Source organism: Elaeis guineensis, chromosome 2 (genome assembly GCF_000442705.2).
Source record: "Elaeis guineensis isolate ETL-2024a chromosome 2, EG11, whole genome shotgun sequence".
Classification (NCBI taxonomy): domain Eukaryota; kingdom Viridiplantae; phylum Streptophyta; class Magnoliopsida; order Arecales; family Arecaceae; genus Elaeis; species Elaeis guineensis.
The window spans coordinates 40,223,199-40,243,659 of NC_025994.2; positions in this window are offsets into that span (position 1 = coordinate 40,223,199).

The window sequence follows — 20,461 nt, forward strand, 5'->3', positions numbered from 1 at the left end:
ATAATATAAATATATGAATTATAAAATGATAAATATTATCTGACAGTTTCATCATAAGAAATACATCTTCTAAAATAGAACTCAAATGTTATGATGAAGTGTTTCAAACTACTATCAAAATGATAAAGGAAGATTTATCATATGGTTCTTAAATCTAGCTAGCGACCAAATGATACAATTATTACAAAGATGATAATTATATCGAGTGTAGGTCATTGTGTGACATATTAGTTGGTTGTCCTCTTAATCGAGATGTGTGGTAACACGGATATGGCATATGGGTGATTTGTAAGAGTACATTTCACTGAGCATAATCACTTTCGAAGTACTCTACTGTCAAAGATTGCTCTGATGGGATATGGGTATATATGTTCCTCAGACTTGAGGCTGTCTTGATGACTTGCAAGCAACTCACTGTGCTTTGATGTCGGGCTATCTAAATTTTTAATTCAGTGATGGAAGATTTTTAGATACAGTCAAGTACTTGTGAAGTCTGAGTACGAGTCAAAATGGGATTGATCGCTCCAAGTAAAATTAGAGATGATGCATCATTGTGTTTCAATTTAGCAAAACTTTGGCCAAAATAGTCCTAGTAAGGAGTCACAAAATTTTTAAGATTAAGATACAATGTGGACCACTCATCTTGGGTTGACAGTTTAACCCAAAATCATCATTGAGCATTGAGTGTCAAAGGGATGAATTATATAATAATTATATCCACATGGGTTCTAGAGTGTTACTGGATATACATTTGACCTATCCGGACATTGAGTCCCATTGCTGGATGGTTACATCGATTAGTGCAGAAATTATTCTTGTGCTATCGGCTTAAGTTCGAACCTATGAGATCACATATATAGAGTACCTGTCTGATCAAATGGCTGATCGACGATTATGAATCATTGAAAGATTTAATTATCAATTTAATTGATGATTAATTCTATACAAAAGTTACAATAAATAATTTACTAATGATTGATAAATTAAAAAAATAATTAATTAACAATATGATTGTTAATTAGCTCAATTTGATTGAGCAATAAGGATTGGATTAGATGTAATTGAATTGGATTTAATTAGATTGACTTTGGATTGATTGGATGCAGTCCTATTGAATGACATGACTTATTCCAATTAATCTCAGAGATCTAAAATCAAATTAACGAGATTAGTTTGATGTGGGCTTTGATTGGATCAAACCCTATTAGATAATAGGCTTGATTGGATCAAGCCCTATTATCAAATAGCTTTCCTGATCTCCATCAAGAATCAATCTCTAAATCAATGAGATTTTAATCTAACTAATTATAAATTCAATTGGAGCCTAATAATTGGGTTAGGACCCAATTAGTTAGTTTGTTATAACTAATTCCTAAGTTAGTTAGGATTAGATTCAAAAATTAGTTAGAATTTAATCAAGATCTTGAATCCTATTAGGAATAGGACTTAACCAACTTGGAACCAACCCATGTGCTATATAATCTTCATGCCACACCTCTCTTCATTATGAGAATTCCTCATGCCCCAAAGAAGGTGCGCCCCCTCTCTTCTCTCTTCTCTCTTCCGTGAAGAAAAAGATGTTGGAATTCGAGGTTTGGTGTATGCATGTGTGTTTCAAAACTTTATTTTCTAAATACCACAGTGAAGAATAAGATTAAAATAATTTTAATCTAAATTATATATGCGTAAAAATATAAAACCACATGGATCTATTTCACATGCTAAAATTGATATATGCTGAAATTCAGATTGTAATCAAATCACATATCTGTTTCGCAATCTCTTTCTTCAAAATTGGATCTGAAAGAGATGAGGCTCTCTTTTAGCCGTACAAGTGTCTAACCTCTAAAGGATCAGTGAGAGCGCAATAATATTTCTCATATTATATATGGATGATATTCTTCTCGTTAGAAATGATATTCCCATATTGACTATGGTCAAAAGATGGTTGTCCAAGAAATTCTTCAAGAAAGACCTAGGAAAAGCATCCTATATTCTTGGAATAAAGGTCTGTAGGGATAGATCTAAAAGGATGCTAGGCCTGTCACAAAAGCTATACATAGAAAAAATACTGAAGAGATTCAACATGAAAAACTCTAAAAGAAAACTTTTACCTCTTAAGCATGGTATTCATCTTTTCAAGACGATATGTCCGACCACGTCTGAGAAAGTTCAGCGCATGAGTAAGATTCCTTATGTCTTAACCATAGGGAGCCTCATGTATGCCATGCTATGTACTTGACTTGATATTATCTTTGTTATGAATGTCATGAGTCAGTCGAATCCAGATGAGGAGCACTGGATAGCTGTGAAGAACATCCTTAAGTACTTGAGAAAAACTAAGAATTTGTTCTTGATCTTTGGAGGAGGTTCTGAGTTATGAGTTGAGGGGTATATTGATTCAGACTTCATATCTGATCCCGATGATAGAAAGTCTATGTCAAGATATGTATTCATATGCAATGGTGGCATAGTCAGTTGGAAGAGTTCCAAGCAATCCATCACAGCGGATTCGACTACAGAGGTTGAATATGTCGCTGCTTCAAATACTGCAAAGAAAGGCTTTTGGTTCAAAAAATTTATCGCAAAACTTTGAGTTATGACATCGGATGCCATACCACTTAACTGCGACAATAATATAGCCATAGCACTTGCTAAGGAGCCAAGATCTCATCAAAAATTAAAGCACATCAAATGGTGGTATCATATCATATGCGACTATCTCGAAAAGAAATATGTCGAGGTACAAAGAGTAGACTTCGCAGACAACGTGGCAGACTCGCTGACAAAATAATTGAGTGAGCCAAAAATGAAAGTCCACCTCGAGAGGATGGGACTTAGATTAATGGCCAATTGGCTTTAGTCTAAGTGAAAGATTATTAGATATATATCCTAAAAGTCAATATAGTTGACACATTATAATAAAGCTAGGACATAATTTTATACTTAATATATTGATTTGATCAATAAAAAGATAAATTTATTTTTTATTCAAGTGTGATGTGTCCTTGAATCATCCATGAAATTAATATTTCGATACATATTCTCAAAGTATTGAGAATTAGAGATATGTATTTAATTCTTAAATGCTCCTGATCATAGTATCATCATGAGGATGATGATCGATCCAGATAGATCGATGTATAGATCACTTCCTTCGGGATAGATGAGTTTCTGATTTATAGTATAGAGACACTGAGTGATGAGTGTGGATAGTTGTTAGAGAACAACTATTACTGAGCATGACCATATGAGAGATCACTTGAATTTTTACTCGATCATTAGTGATTGTCTCGATGCTGTAGTTGTGTGAATGATCTTTTAACCTGTGATGGTATGACTACTCACAGTGAGACTGCTGAAGTTTGACTGACACATAAATATGATCTCAATGAGCTCTTGTAGTAGATATTGACGACAGTTGGTCTACTGTAGGAGTAGGGTGCGTATCAAGATAGAATCTATCGATCTTGATAGAAAAGAATAGTCCTATGAGATTTGAGAGGTTAAATCCAAGAGTCTATGGCCACAGTAGTATGATTGATAAAAAAAAATTTTCATAACGATCATAATTAGACTTGAGCTGATTGAATCTATCATATGACTGATGATGAGATTTGACGATTTATCCATGACCTACCATTTAGTCGGAACTCACGATTGAAGGACTGAATCACACACGAACTATACCTTGAGGTTCTTTTTTGATTCATTGGGTTGTCACTATATACTGTCAGGTGTCACTAGTAGATTATGAGAGCTCACTAGGATTGCTCTGGATCGACAATTCTTGATGAGTTAGAGTGGAATTATTCCGACCCATTAAAAAGAGTTTCAATGTTACTATGATAGAGATCATTGTATATCTCACTACTAGATAGAATTGAATCTATGAAGTCTCATAATAAAGGGATTAGATCTGAAATAATCAATTGAACTTATGAAGTCTCAATTGGGTTTAGAGAAATCCTATTGGGGTCAGGATAACCTTGCTAGCACATGATTGCACCTAATTTTTTTTTTACGTTTGAATTTTTTATTTGATAAAATTAATTCAAATTAATTACTTGCTAATAATTTAAATGAATTAGATTCATTGGGCTCCAATTATTGGATACCTAAGATTTTAGATCAAATGAATTAAGGGTTCAATTCCTTAATTAACTTTCTTGATAGTTTTGATTGGATGCCAATTGATTTGATCAAGTTGGGCATGTCTACCCATTAGAGGGCATATGGAACCATTATGGGGCATTTCATAGGTGCCATTTTGGGTGTATTTTTGTGGGTGCAAAGGCTCCAATAGTTGACGCTTAAAGGATCTCCTAAAGGGAGTCAAATAATTAAAGGAATAAGGATTCTTAATGCAAGTAGGAGTTGTATTAAGTAGTTGTTTGATTTTGAATAGGATTCAAACATTATGCCTATTTAAAGGGGCCTTCTCTAAGGTCTCTATGCACTTCAATCAGCAGCCCCATGCCTCCCTTGAAGATCCCACGCCCCCTCTTTTTCTTCTCCCTTTCTTCTCCCTTGGAGATCCAATGCCCATACCTTGGGCATCCTCCATCTTCAACACCCAAAAGTGTTTGGGTGTCCCATATTCTCTGTTGGTTTTTAGTCCCTGGTTGCTCCATAATCTAGGAAAGAAAAGCAAGAGAAGAAGAAGATTAAGAAAAGGATCAAAGAGTTGATCACGATCCAGGCTTTATTCAGATTTGCAGGTTGATTTTTCTTAAATAAAAAAATTAATATTAAAGAGGACTATTTCAAACTGATCTTGAGTGGATACTCATAGATATCGGATATTTGTACGGCTAAGAGAGAGCATATTCTCTTCTAAATCTAGATTTGAAGAAAGGATTTGCAAAGCAAGTATGTGATTCGATCACATATTCAATTTTAGCAAATATTCAATTTCAGCATATGAAGTAGATCCTAGTACTTTATGTTTTATGCATGCATGATGTAGATTAAAAGGTGTTTTAATCTTCTATTCTACTGTAATATTTTAAAAAAAATTTAAAATATACATGCATACCCCGACATTGAAATTCCAACACCGGCATCATCTGAGATTTTGTGATGGGGATGATGACCCTCAGTGACTCCACCCTTGTTGTTGATGTCGTCTTTGGGTGCAGCCATGATAATGAGGGTCTCTTCATTGGCGCCCCAAGGCTCCTTGCACTTGGCAATGGACCCCTCTCCTTCTCCTCCCAGATCTCTGTCCATTCCTACTGCCTCATCTAACGTGACTTTCCTTCCTCTTCTTCCTATATAATAGGGCCCTAGAAAAATTTTTGAATCCATTTTACCATACAGATAGATAATAGAGCAAGATTGTGTTTGATGGATCTGACCACAGGTGGGTTAAGTGCTACTTTAGTACAATCAGGTCTAACCTCATGTGGAGAAACTGTAATAAGTAAGTTTCCTAATATAATTCTTTTCCTCTAAGAAATTTCTAAATGGATGGCTTTAGATAATTTTTTTCTCATAATTTTTTTCTCAAATTATTAAGAAGATTGAAATGCATAATGATATTTTTAATAGTTTTTAATATGTGAGGATTCTAGATGGAAACTCTAAATAGATGACTCTAAATATTTTCTAAAATTTCGGCTCTTTCCTAAAATGATATATGGATAAGGATGAATAATTTTTTTTCTAAAATAATTTCTACATAAGGACTATAAATGGACACCTTTTTGTTGTTGAGTTTTCCGAACATAATTTTAGATATTCTTAACATATTTCCAACATTTTAGATAACTTTAACATATGTAGATATGTCTAATATACTTAGATAATTTTACACTTAGATACTTTTAGCATATCTAGTTAACTTTTTCCAATTTTTTAGATATTTGAAAATTTTATATTTTAATTTTAATTTTTCTAAATTCTGGAGAGGGGTTGAGTTTTCAGTATTTAGTGATATTTTTAGTGGCTTTAGATGCATAGGGACTCCAAATGGATTGTTTAAAATTTTCTAAAATTTCTACATCCATAAAATAATATATGCATTTCCTAAAATAGGCTCGACAAAAGTTAAATAAAAAGTTTCTTTATTTCCTAAAATAATTAATAAGAGCTTATATATTTTTTAAAATAATTAAGAAATTTATATATTAAGAAAATATTTTCTAAAATAATTAAGAAGCAAGTTTCCTAAAATAATTCTTTTCCTCTAAGAAATTTCTAATTGGATGGCTTCAAATAAATTTTCTTATATTTTTTTCTAAAATAATTAAGAAGATTCTAGTGTATGGTGATATTTATAATGGCTTTTAATGTGTGGGGAATTTAAATGGATGGCTTTCAATATTCTCTAAAATTGCTACACTTTCCTAAAATATTTTTGCATGGGGTCAAATATTTTTTTTCCTAAAACAATTTCCTTGTGAGGACTCTAAATGGATGCCTTTCTATTATTGTGTTTCCCTAAAATAATTTTAGATATTTTTAAACATATTTCTAACATATTTAGATAATTTTAGAAATAATTAATATACTTAGATAATTTTAATATATTTAGCTTTAAATATTTCCTAAAATTTTTGTGCTTTCCTAAATAATCTATGCATGGGAACAAATAATTATTTTCTAAAATAACTTCTATACATGGCCTATAAATGGATGCCTTTCTATTAAAATAATCTTAGATATTTTTAAACATATTTTTAATATATTTAGATAACTTCAGCACATATAGATATATTTAACATATTTAGATAAATTTAACATATCTAGTTAACTTTTTTAAAGATATTTTAGATAATTTTTATATTTTTTCTATTTTTGTGAATTTTGGAATGGGGCTGAGTTTTCTCTCTCTTATATTACATACATAGACATATACATAAATATACACACACACATACACACACATGCACACACACACACATACACACACATGCACACATATATATATGTATGTATGCATGCATGTATGTATGTATGTATTATTGTAAATAGAGTACATGAACAAAAACAGCAAGAGCATTTTGCCTTTGTTTTGGAGGGATGTTGATGAGTTTTTTTTTTTTTTTAATCAAAGTCTCCATCAATGGGCTTCCAATGCTCTACAATATTTTGGAACACACCCAAGGTGAGAAATAAAGAGATACATGATTGGTGCAGTACTAAGAAGGTGGATGAGAACAATCTAGCAGGATAGCTTCCGTTTAGATTTCTGTACTATTTATTGTTGCCTCTCTTACTTCCTAAATGCTTTTATAATCGTAGTTGGACATGAAAGCATTATTTCCATAATTTCATATTTGATTGTATTGCATTATCTTTCCCTGTGCCTTTTTCTTTTTTCCCTAATCTTAGTTGTGGCTTCGGTTTCTACCATTGGCATGCATTGGCCAGCTCCTTTGGGATGCCACATGAGATTAGCCTAGTGAAAGGTCAAGTTCATGATAACAGGTATTGAAGCAAGTATGACCAAAGGACACCAATGCAATACAAATGGGATAATGTAATGATGAGGAAACAAGCGGGATAGTGTAGCTAGAGGCAACAGTTGCCATTCAATCGAGGCAAAAGGGCAAATGGAGATTGATAAGCTTCATGGCCATAGAGAATGAATCTCTATGGTAGAGTTGTAATTGTCCCATATTGAGAAGTGATGGCACATCTACTCTTGTTAGGTGACCATGCTACAAATCTAGGCTAAGCTAGGAGTATATAGCTCATAGAGATGGTAGACAATTTGGATGACAACAACGAGTCCATCGAGCATATGCAAGAGCACTTGGATGATTTGACATTTAGGATCATAGTGCTTATGTGATACTTAGTGCCATACTAACTCCTATCCTGGGAAAGATAGATCAAATCGAATGCCAGAGCCTTCAAATTATAGTGAAGCTTGTAATAGAAAGGAGTTGGAGAACTTCTTATTCAATATTGAGCAATACTTTCTAGTGGTGTGCGTCAACTTGAAGGAGACTAAGGTCATCATAGCTGCAATATACCCAATCGAGGATGCCAAGCTATAGTGGTAATCTTGGTATGAGAACATCTAGGTAGGTTGATCGCTATCGTAGGTGGTCAAAAATAAATCTAATTCACTATTATGTAGTTAAGGTGAATCAGGATCGAATCCATAGAGATCATGTTAATTACAGTTGAATTGTTTAGTTTTAGGTTAGAGAGCAAAATGAATACTGATTAAAAGACTACTTAAATTGATAATTATGCAAGTAAATAAAGAGAATCAGTTAAAGGTTGAATGCAAGTATGAAAAAAATTCTCAGGATCTCAACTACTTTCTTGTTGGATAGTTGATACCCTTCTTTAATGTCTTAGCTTGGGTATCTAAATAGTAAAGATATAACTTATCTTAAAGAGCACGGTCCATACCTTTGGATCATGGCCCGTCCCTTAAAGTAATAGGTTAGTCCAAATTATTTAGATAAATCAATAAATCTATGATCGATTCTCGAGCATAGCCTATCTCGCCAAGTACGGATCGTATCCTTGATTACGATCCATCTCTACATAGTCATAAGTGATTCAAAGACTAAGATCTCATGTAAAGAAAATAAAGACACAAGAACATAACAAATAAAATCAGTCTTTATTCAAAAGAGGAATACAAATGATTTAAAAAGAAAGAATACTGTCAAAATAAGATTACATAGATCTCTCGAGAACATGATGACTAGTCGGCTACGGAGATGCTTCTCGCTGAATCCTTTATCCTGGAACTCTGAGAACTTCCTTCCAACGGCTTAGAAAAGAGATCAAGAGCAGGAGGAGAGGTTTTTATGGAGAAGAGGACTGAAGGTTGTGGGTGTTTAGAGGATGGAATAAGGAAGGAGGAGGCTAGGGTTTTGATGGAGGAGAGAAAAAGGGAGAGAGAGGGAGGTGCCTTGGAGAGAGATGATCGCCACAAGGAGGAGTATGTCTCTTGGAATAGAAGGAGGCATGTATTTATAGAGTGGAGGGCATTAGGGTTTTGTTGTGGCGAGCAAGAAAGGAAAGAGGGCATGGGAAGGTGTGTAAGAAAGAACGTAAGAGAGGGCACGTGTGAATATATTTTAGCATGAAAAAATAGAGGAGAGGAGGTGGGGAGTGATATCATGTTGGGGCGTGGAGTCTTGAGATGGGGCGACACATAAAAATTGCTTTAAATATGGTGCCTCCTCTTTTAGGATTTTAGATGTGGGGTATTCATTGTGAGCCATTGGATAGAGTGTCCTACTTCTTAGTCCTTGATTTTTAAGTCGTATTCACAATTGGTTTTATTGATCTTCTAATCTGAGCCCTTGATTGGAGAGGTTGCTTCTTGACTCTTGATCTTTAAGTTGTATTCGCATTTGAATTTGATTAGCCCTTGAGCTGGCTATCTGGTTCACTCAAATTTGAGCCGACCTCCTGGTTCACTCGAATTTGAGTCAATTTGAGTCCTTTTTGCTTGTATGAGCCCAATCTCTTAAGTACCTTCAAAATAGACTTGAGAGTATCAAATTCTTAATAAATAAAAAATTATAAAATAGAATTAAATATCTTTAGTAACTTAATTCAAATGTTCATCACATCTCCCAAGTTAGCTTTTGCTCGTCCTCTAGTGAAATATTAGCAATGTGTACTAAATTATCCTTGAATTAAAAGTTATCCTAGACACTCCTAATGGCAGTTCATACTCGACCAGACTATTAAAGAGGTACTTCATTGGATTACTAATATGACCCAGTTCATAGCTGAGTATTAGCAATAGAAATTATTGGAGATTTTCTTTTACTAACTCCCCACTCTACTCTTTAGGTCTTCTAACTTAATGTGAGTTGGATTTAATATCTTCTTAGAATTTAGTCCCCTTATTATCTACTATTATTATTATTTTTTATTTTGTTAAAAAAAAAATCTAGTGCAATATTTTAGCCTCTTGAGTCTTCTAACTGACCCTTATAGCAAGCGTTCGGTCAATGACTCCCAAATCAATTGGCTTTAGGGTATTTGGTGTAGAACATCCTTCAAACTTACTGACTCGAGTCCCAAAAAAGCTATGACGTAAGACTGACTTTATAATAGGTCTTTTGGCATCTCTACCTTTTGATCTAAACTACAACACTTACTGAGACGAAAATTTTCGGTTACTCAGTGAGACAATGCTAAACTCATTTTTTTTAAGAAATAAGGAAGATTTTTGCATACCTTGACCTTTCCACCCATACCCCTATGAAGTAGATTCTTCATTGAGATAGGTAGGAAGAGGGTTCTGGAGTTACTTTAAAATTTGGTCTAGTCTATATCCTACCATTTATTGAGTTTTCTTAATAATTTATCCCTCAGTGTTTCTAAAATGATCTAAATCATTAATCATTCATTAATTAGGATGCCTAATTAACTTCAATTCAAGATAAAATTTGGATACACAAAACTAATTATTTCTGACCATACTTGAAGACTCAATTTGTTATCCCCCCAACTTAAATGACATTGTCTTCAATGGAGGAGAGAAATAGAGTGTGATATATAAAAAAAAAGAGTTCACCTGGGCTTAATTTATTCTTGGCTCAGCTTGGGCCCTGAGGATGCAGATTTGGTTCTCCCCCCAACTTAGTTGATAGCCCTCATTGGAGTCGGGTTCCTAAATAAACTGAAAAGAAAAATGAAAGTAAAATGCAAGGATCTGAGTTGGGTCCCAGAAGTACTAAGTTTAAAATCTTCAGTCAGACTTTTATTAAGACACTCCTAAAATATTGGATTGCCTCCCAACAAGCACTAAGTTTAATATCTTTAGTTGGACACTATAAGGGAGTCCCACTTAGAACTAACTTAGATATGTCCCTTAAGATTTCAAAAGGACAAGACCAATTAAGAGGCTTTGTCATCATGGCAGTAAAATGTCTGTAGAATGCTCTACAATGATTAGCCTGGACCAATACAGTATATTGGGCAAGCATGCAATATCAGGGTCTAAAAATATGATCATAGTCTTCATGATGATTAGAGGGATTGTGTTTGCTGGATCGAGATGGTGGGTGGTGGTTTAGAAATTACTTCAACTATAGCCTGATTTATCCGAATCCCTATCTCGGATATGATATGTCTCGATATAATCCCTTCTTGATCTAAAGCCTAGCACTTTTTCTAAATTAACATAAAATCTATCTCCATATATCATTTTAGCATCGTGAAAAGATTTTGGAGACAGTCCTCGAAAGTAGTGCCAACTATAGAGAGATCAGTAATAAAAATCTTTATATCATTATTCATCATTTCAGAGATATCTCATCTGATAGTTTCTTTATGCACTTTTAGAATGCTTACAAGTTGGACTTCTTGATTAGGAATCACTGGAAGGGTGTTAATGGGTGTGTCAGGAAGTGGCTTTAGTTCTAGAGTAATTGGTGATTCTAACAAGGGAGCTATTGGGGGGCTAGGTGGTGGCTCATATTTTTCAATCCAAAATGGAGTGGTTTCAAAGTAGGACATTTCTACTATGTCATTTATTTCTGTGATATGCCCATCTTCATTAAAATCATCCATCCTGAAATGAGCTAGATAGGGATCTAATGAATCTTAGAGAGAAATTGTGGGTGTAGCTTCTTCTATTGTATTATTTATTTGTGGTCTTTGAGAAGTCTCAATTAATTCTATCATTTCATCAGTTTGTCCTCCCCTCCTGTTAGAAAGAATGGGTGATTCTAGGGTACTTGAGAATGGGACCAAAGGCAGGTAGGGTGATGATGGAATTGGTTCGATCCATCATTTTGATTCTTCCTTATATATGTCTGTCTTAGTCGAATAATCTGTGTTGGTCTTTTTGGTTATGCAGAGTTGTTCTATGACCATTTCATTTTTGAGAGTCATAATTGATTGTTCAGAAAAAATTACACAGATATTAAAACTTTTAACCAGGTATTATCCCTCAGGATCACTCTCAAATTGACTAGATATCTCTCCTTCCTCCTCCCTACTGAATTCGATTGCTAGTTGACTAATTTGGGTCTCTAGCTTAGTGATGGATTGCATGTGGGAGTGAAGGAGTTGATCTCTAGCTTGGCTATTAATTTTCATTCTTTTTAATGCTTACAGAATCTTCTCTTCAAATGATGGGCTATAGGTAGTTAGAGAAGGTTGATATTATGAATAGGGCATATCATAATTAGGCACATCCATGAATGCAGATCCTTGTAGTATTGGGGTAACCACTTATTGTAGTTTCCATGAAAAATTTGATTGAACCCCCCAGTCTGGATTGTAGGCATTAATGTATGAGTTATTTCCTAGTCTGTAGGCTATTTGGGTTTGATCTTGACAAACTTGCTCATACATAAACTTAGAAAATTAGTACATGATTGGGCATTCAACTTGTTATGCAGGAAAAAAAGATGAAGAGGAAGAGTATCTGATAGCTAGTAGGCGATCTAATTTATCATAACTATAGAGAGCCATATTTCCAATACAGATCTAATTTATCAGATTATTCTGATTATTCTGATATACAATTAAGGGATCTAGATCAGAACAATCTTCTTCTAATTTTTTTTTAAGAAAAAGGAAGAGAAGAAGAAGAAAAGAAGAGGAAGAAAGAGAGAAATTCTAAAGATGAGAATCCTAAGAGAGTCCTAGACCTAGAGATGATAGATAAGAAGATTATTTTTAATTATTTTTATTATTTTTCCAAATAAGTGATGCAATGAAATCAACTCTATCCTAGGATTAGCCTAATTTTAGACAGCTTCGTCAAGGTCATCTTCAAGCACCCCAAATAAAAAATCAGCCACTCAATTGACCAGATAAGTATAAGATTGGTGGAGATCCTCTCGTTGCTTTCTTTAGATACCAATTAAAATTGGCCAGATAAAATGAAATCAATTAAATAACCACCTTCCTTCAGAATCTAATCCCTAAACTACTTTTCTAGACACCAGTTAAGATGACTAACCTTAATCTGATCCAACTCTTAGGGTTCCTTGTCCTATTGAGCTTGAGAGTCCTTAGAGACCAATGTCTAACTGATTTTAGATTAAGATTTAGGTCAATACAAATGTAGGTTTGTTGTTTATGGGCCAAGGGAGGGTGATAAAATTTTCACCTTATATTATTTAATTGGGTTAAGTACCCTTAAAATATTTTATGAAAATATGCAATGCACAAAGAAAAGATGTCTAATACAAGTAAGAAGCTTTTAAGGTTTAATTAATTTTTTTATTTTAGTTAAATATTATGTGATGCCTTTGTTTTCTTTTTATGTTATGTTATCTTTAAGCAAGAAGAAATAAGAAGTTTTAAATTAGGTTAATTAGATTTGAAGAGATTTAGAGAATCTAACTAAATAAAAAGTAAATTATTCTAAGATTAAAAGGCAACTAAGTAACCTACCAATAACCAAAAAGTCAAATCTACTTTTAAGACAGTAAATTATTCTAAACTATAAAAAACTCTAAATCACTAGACTATAGAAAGGAAAAATTTTTTCTAAAGTAATCTAGCTAGTAAATCTACCATATATAAAAAGCAATATAAGGTAGAAAATTAAAAAGACTAAATAGAAGTAAATTTGCAATGAAAATAAAGTAGATTTTTTTTAGACTCAAAGTAACCAAAACACGATCTCCAGCAATGGCATTAAATTTTGATCACTATCATAGACAGGCAAAAATAAATCTAATTCACTATTATGTAGTTAGGATGAATCAGGATCGAATCTATATGGATCATGTTAATTACAGTTGAATCGTTTAGTTTTAGATTAGAGAGCGGAATGAACACTAATTAAAAAACTACTTAAATTAATAATTATGCAAGTAAATAAAAAGAATCAATTAAATGTTGAATGCAAGTATGAAAGGAATTCTTAGGATCTCAGCTATTTTTTTGTTAGACAGCTAGTACCCTTCTTTAACATTCCTTTGCTTGAGTATTTAAATAATAAAGATATAACTTATCTTAGAGAGTATGGCCCGTATCCATGGATTATGGTCTGTCTCTTAAAGTTATAGGTTAGTCAAAAATATTTAGATAAATTAATAAATCTATGATCGATTTTCGAGTATAGCCTATCTCATTGAGCATGGATTGTATCTTTAGATCACGATCCATCTCTACATAGTCATAGGCTATTCAAAGACTATGATCTCATGTAAAGAAAATACAGACACAAGAATATAGCAAATAAAGTTAGTCTTTATTGCATATTAAAAGAGGAATACAAATGATTTAAAAAGGAAGAACACTGTCAAAATAAGATTACATAGTTCTCCTAAGAACGTGACGACTAGTCGATCGTGGAGATGCTTCTCACTGAATCCTTCATCCTGAAACTTTGAGAACTTCCTGAAAGAAGTCTAGGTAATCGTATGCAAAATTTATCTCATGAACATAGCACAGCGGGAAGCACATATGAAAAATTTTTCATACAAAAGTATGCAGATCTTATCTATATCACCTAAAGATCAATTAACATGCATGAATAAATTTTAAATATAGATCTGAAATCAAAAATAAAGAGTGAATGAAGATCGATTACCTTAATCTCTTTTCATCTTCTTGTCGGATTGGATCTTGCGGATGTCCAGAGTTTTTGTTAGAGCCATACACATATCCGACCTCTATTAGTATCCATACAGAGATAACTTGATCAAAGCATCAAGGCCACCAGAGTGCTAGCACCTTGTAGGCCTTGCTCCTTGCTTGGATCTAAATCCTCTTCTTCAAGATCTTGAAGATCAGCACCACAGCATGATCTCATTGTGCTGATTTGATGGATTTGATTGAGGCCACCAAGAAAAGGAAGAAGACCCTTCTTCTTCTCTTCTTCTCTCTTTCTAACTCTCCCTCTCTCTCAGATCTAATCTAAGGAGGAAGAGGTGGGGCATTTGGATGAAGGAAGGGCATTGAGATGTCACGGTAAGAAGAGATCACACATGAGAAAAAAAAATCAGTGCACACCTTTATTCCGTTATTCATTTTTTATCACACAAAAATAACCTCCCAATGCCTTACCATATGGGATAGGATGATCTTCTTAATTTGAATCAAATTCAAATAGAAAGATGTGTCCAAATCAGGAAGAGAGACCTAGAGATGTGGGACACCAACTATTGGCATCCCCTCTTCCTTTCACGCACACAAGGGGTGCGGTCTCACTTTCTCCTCTTAATTTTTATCACACAAAGACAACCAGTGCCCACACTAGATAATGATAAGATTCTATTCCTAATTTGAATCGAATTCAAAAAGAAAATAGAGTCCTAAAAGGGAGAGAGAATCCCAGAGAGGTGGGGCGCCAACCTCCACCTTCATGCGTGCAAGAGAGAAAAGGGATGTGGACCCTCCCTCTTTTCTATATGAAACAAGAGAGAGAAATCTTGGGAAAGGTCAGTTGACTTTTTGGTTCGATCTGATTTTAAATTGAATTTGGTTCGAATCCAATTTCAGCCTGATTCGAATCCAATTCGAAAAGACTATCAATCCTGATTTGATTAGGATTGTAATCCAAGTCCTATTTGGATAATTAAACCTAATTAATATTAAATTAAGTCAAATCTAATTAAATTAAATCTAATTTAAATTAATTAAAACTTGATCCATAATTTAATCAGACCTAATAATATTGCAACACTTGTAATTAAGTCTCTCACGCTAATAATTAGTAGTTTTCAAATTTGTAACCCTTACAAATTGATCCAAATCATCAATCTAATTGATAATTTGATCATGATCCAAGCTATTAATCAGGATGATCTCTCTTTGTGTGTAATCCCTCAGATTTTATTTTATTTGATAGTGAGACATACCATGATCTCCATCACAATATCATCAAAACTCATTTCGATGGGCTGGAATAATTCCAACTCACCTCAATCAAGGATTGTTGATCCAAAAATGATCCTAGTGAGTTCTTATAATCCACCAGTGATGTCTAGTAACATATAATGATAATCCAGTAGAATAAAAAAATAAACTCTTAGGTATAGTTATCGTGTGATCAAGTTCTTCTATCGAGAGTCTTGGTAGGATACAGGTCATGGAATTTCGTCAAATCCTAAGCATCTGTTATATGCCAAACTTAATTAGCTCAAGTCCAATCGTCAATTTCATGAAAATTTCTTTCCATAACCATGCTGTTGTAGCCACAGATTTATGAACTCTGCCTCTTAGGTCACATAGGACTGCTCCTCAACTACTAAGGCCGATAGATCCCTTATAAGTGCATTCTTACTCCTATATTGAACCTACTACGGCCAACATCCACTACAATGAACCATATGACTAGGGACTATGTTTATGTGTAGTCAAAATATAGCAACCCCACTATAAGTAGTTAAGACACCATAGGTCAAAAAATCACTCATACAACTACAGCATCGAGAAGTTACTGGCGAGTGAATAGGCATCCATGTGACTTCTCGTTCTTGATCATGCTCCGCACCGTTGTTCTCTAACAACCACCTGCACTCTTGCTCAGTATCCTCACACTATAGACTCAAAATCCGTCTATTCAAAGAGAAGAGATCCATATACCAGTCTAGTTGGATCTATCACCGTTCTCATGATAATCATCGACTGAGAGTAGTTTAGGAATTAATCTATAATGATACATATCTTAAATTCTCAACTCTTAAGAATGTGTCATTGACCATTAACTCCTTAGATGATTCTAGAACATATTACTCTAGAATGAAAATAATTATCCATGATATTTAATTTAAATAAATCAAGTACAAATTTATGTCCTAAAAAATTACAATGTGTCAGTCAATAATTGGCTTTCTATGTCACATATCTAACAATCTCCCACTTGATCTAAAGCCAATCTACCTAAACCTAAGTCTCACCTTCTCAAGATGGACTTCAGTCTTTTAGTTGGCTAAATGGCTTAGTTAATGGGTCCACCATGTTTCCATAGGATCTACTCTCTTTACCTTGACAACTTCTAAGTTGAGATAATCGTGTATTATTTAAAGTCCTCTTTTCCATGTGCTGGGTATTCTGATGAGACCAAGGCTTCATTATCTAAGGGTTATGGTGCCAATAATATCACTATGATGACATCTCATGACATGAATTGCAACAAAGATACTTAGACCAGAAGATCTTACCTAGCACTTTTGGAAATGATGACTAACTCAGCTTCTTGCAATGATCGATTATTTGGAACTCTTTCAATCTATTAATTTTCTCATTACACATATACTGATGTAGACTCTCTACCATCAATATTAGATAAAAAATTTGAGCATGTGTACCTATAAATCCCATAACTCTAAAATTCTCCTCCAAAAATCAAGAATAAATCCTTAGTTTTTCTTAAGTGCTTAAAGATGTTCTTCACAGCTATCTAATGTTGCACATCTGGATTTGACTGATTTTTGCTCGTGACACTCACAGTAAGATCAAGTCAAGTACATTGCATGGTATTCATGAGGCTCTCTATAGCCGAAGCATAAGGGATCTAGCTCACGAGCTAAATCTTCTCAAATGTATTTAGACACATCATCTTAGAGAGATACATATCTTGTCTAAGGGATAGCAATCCCCTCATAGAGTTTTCATGCTGAACCATTTTAACACCTCTTTTATGTACTTTACTTATGAAAAGCCTAGCATCTTATTAGATCTATCTCCACAGACCTTCAATCTAAGATGCTTACTTTTGATCTTTCTAGAGGATCTTTTGACAACCAACTCTTGACCAAAGTCAGCATGGGACTTTTCCAATCAGGGAAATCTTATCCTCCCACTGGTCCTTTTGAAAACTTAAGATTCCTCCCTGTTTTTGATGAAATCAAACCATTTGATTACATTAATCTAACTCTGAGATGCTTGTATTAATCCAAAAATAGATCCATGAAGATTGCAAATCTTGTGATCTCTATCACCGAAAGTGAAACTTATCAGAGTACACTACTTCAAAAAGGGCTTACGACAGCATTTACTACTGTAGCGAATCAAAAATCACTACCATAGAATCCATGATAGCGGTTATACATAACCGCTGTCGTAGTTTTGACCTATAGCAGCAGTTATTCGTAACTATTATCACAGGTTGCATATAGCAGTGGTTATTGCATAACCGCTGTGATAGGTCAAAACCTATGGCAGTGGTTACACATAACCGTTGCCATCCATCTAATATATAGCAGTGGTTAATCAACCGCTACCATAGGTTTGACCTATGATAGTGGTTATGTGTAACTACGACTATATCTTAAATCAATGACAGTGGTTATTTATAACCACTACCATATCTCGTAACTATAGTAGTGGTTATACTAACTGCTGCAATAGACCTATAGCAGCAGTTTCATTTAACCACTGCTATATAGGCAGAATATAATTTTTTTTCATATTTTTCTCTAAATATGATATAAATTTAAAATTTAAGATTTATCTTCACTATTTATTATCTAAATAATTATTATTAGAGTGTCATAATAAAAGATCACCTCAATCTAATAGCCCTAGCTATGTCGATCAATAAAATTTGATTTCGATGATCATGAATGATTGCATAATGATTTGATAGATAGAGACCACACATGGATCCAAAAATTTTCAATGATGATCTCAATGATATTTATAACACACTATCAAAATTTTATTTCAATCGGACATCATTATCATGGTCAATTTAGCATGCGATAATTTCGATCGTTAAATGAAAAATGAGTGATCAAAAGGCCAAACTATGTCCAATTAAGATGATTTTTTAGATAAATGATCTTTGCTTCCACTTTAATTATTTGAATAATGATAATCATAAAATCCAAACCACATGTATATGAACTATCGAAGAACGTATACTAAAGTTGTGAGAGAAGGAGCTAGCTCATATTTGTTTCACATTCGTCTGCATTTAATTTTTCTTTTTAGATCTATTTTACACCCAATAGGTACAATACTCTCTAGTGGATCCACTAAGGTCAGATTTGGTTAGAATACATCAAGTCAACTTTTGACTTTATTACTTCTATCCATTTTTCGATATCGATGTCGTATATCATCTCGTCATAGGTCTTAGGATCAACTACTTGATCCCTATATCTCACAAAGAACACTTCCTTTACATCCTTTGAAAGCCTACTCAAGTATCTTCATGAAGATGGGAGACTTTACTAGATCTATGAGGTGGTAGAGGTCCTATACTAACTAGCTCAGAATGAATAGGTACAACTAAATCTCCAACTTATTGCTCTTTAAAGACTTTCTCTTCGAGCTTAATTTTCTCCTACTACCACCATCTTAGGTCAACTATTTTTCTAGAACATGGTATGATGGATCATATTATGGTCCATCGAGAAGTACAATTAGTATCCTATTTAACAGATCAAAATATATCCCTAGAGAAGTAAGGGTTAGTGAGTGAACCTCATTATGGACCAGACTATATCTAATAAGGTCCTAATCCTCCTTTCCGATACCCCATTGAGTTGAGGCTAACCAGGAGAAGTCTACTGTGAGACTATACCACTTTCATGAGATAATTTTGAAATTTTCACTAAGGTATACACCCCCTTGATCCAATCGAAGAATCTCAAGAGATTTTTCATCAAATGGGCCTGTATGTAGTGGTCCTCTCTCATGTCCCACAAGAGATAGTTTGGTCAATTTTTTTTGAACGCATGATCCACAAGCTCAAAATTCATGTGTCAAGAAGATGATCTCTTTTCAAGTTTGTATATCCTATCCTCTTCAAAATGACCTTACTTGAGATACCACATAACTTAGGTTTATCCCATTAGTAGATCTCTCAGATCTTACGACAAACTCACTGTCCGAATACATCAACATGTAAACAGATCTGAAATACCTTCCAAGGATATGTCACCCATCTTCTTTAGGTTATTTAGGTTGGAAGATAATTCTCATCTGAGTGGCCATCAATACTACAGTAGAAATACTTTTCCTTGCCTTACGCCTTCTCTTTGAGAAGATCCATCCTTGGCTCATTCTTCCGTGAACCTCTTGTTCTAAGAAACTTTCTCCTAGAATAGATTTTTTATAGTAAGAACATAGCCCCTTAAACTTTTCAAAGTCTCCTTAGTGATTACCAACATGTTCATCAATTTTGGTAATATGCTATTATTCTTGTTCATATGACAGTTTACTTTAAACTGACTAAATGAACTGTTAAGGGACTGCTGGATCAAATTCACTTAGTTTCTCATGCATGGTCATCTTGAACTCATAAGGCTCTTAACCATTGTCAAACATGAAGGAAAGCGTGGTGGTTTGATGCATGTATTTTTAAAATTTTACAATGAAACATATATAAATTAAATAATTTAATCTACAATACATGTATAGATCAAATCTAAAACTACCATACAGGATCTATGACATATGCATGTATGTAAATCTGAAATCTAGAATTCAGCAAACATAGACCTTAATTAGACCAACAAGCTTATGTACAAAGAAGGTGAAGCACAAGGGTCAGATAATTTAAGCTCACCGCACGTGCACAAAACCAATTTTAAATAATATTTTA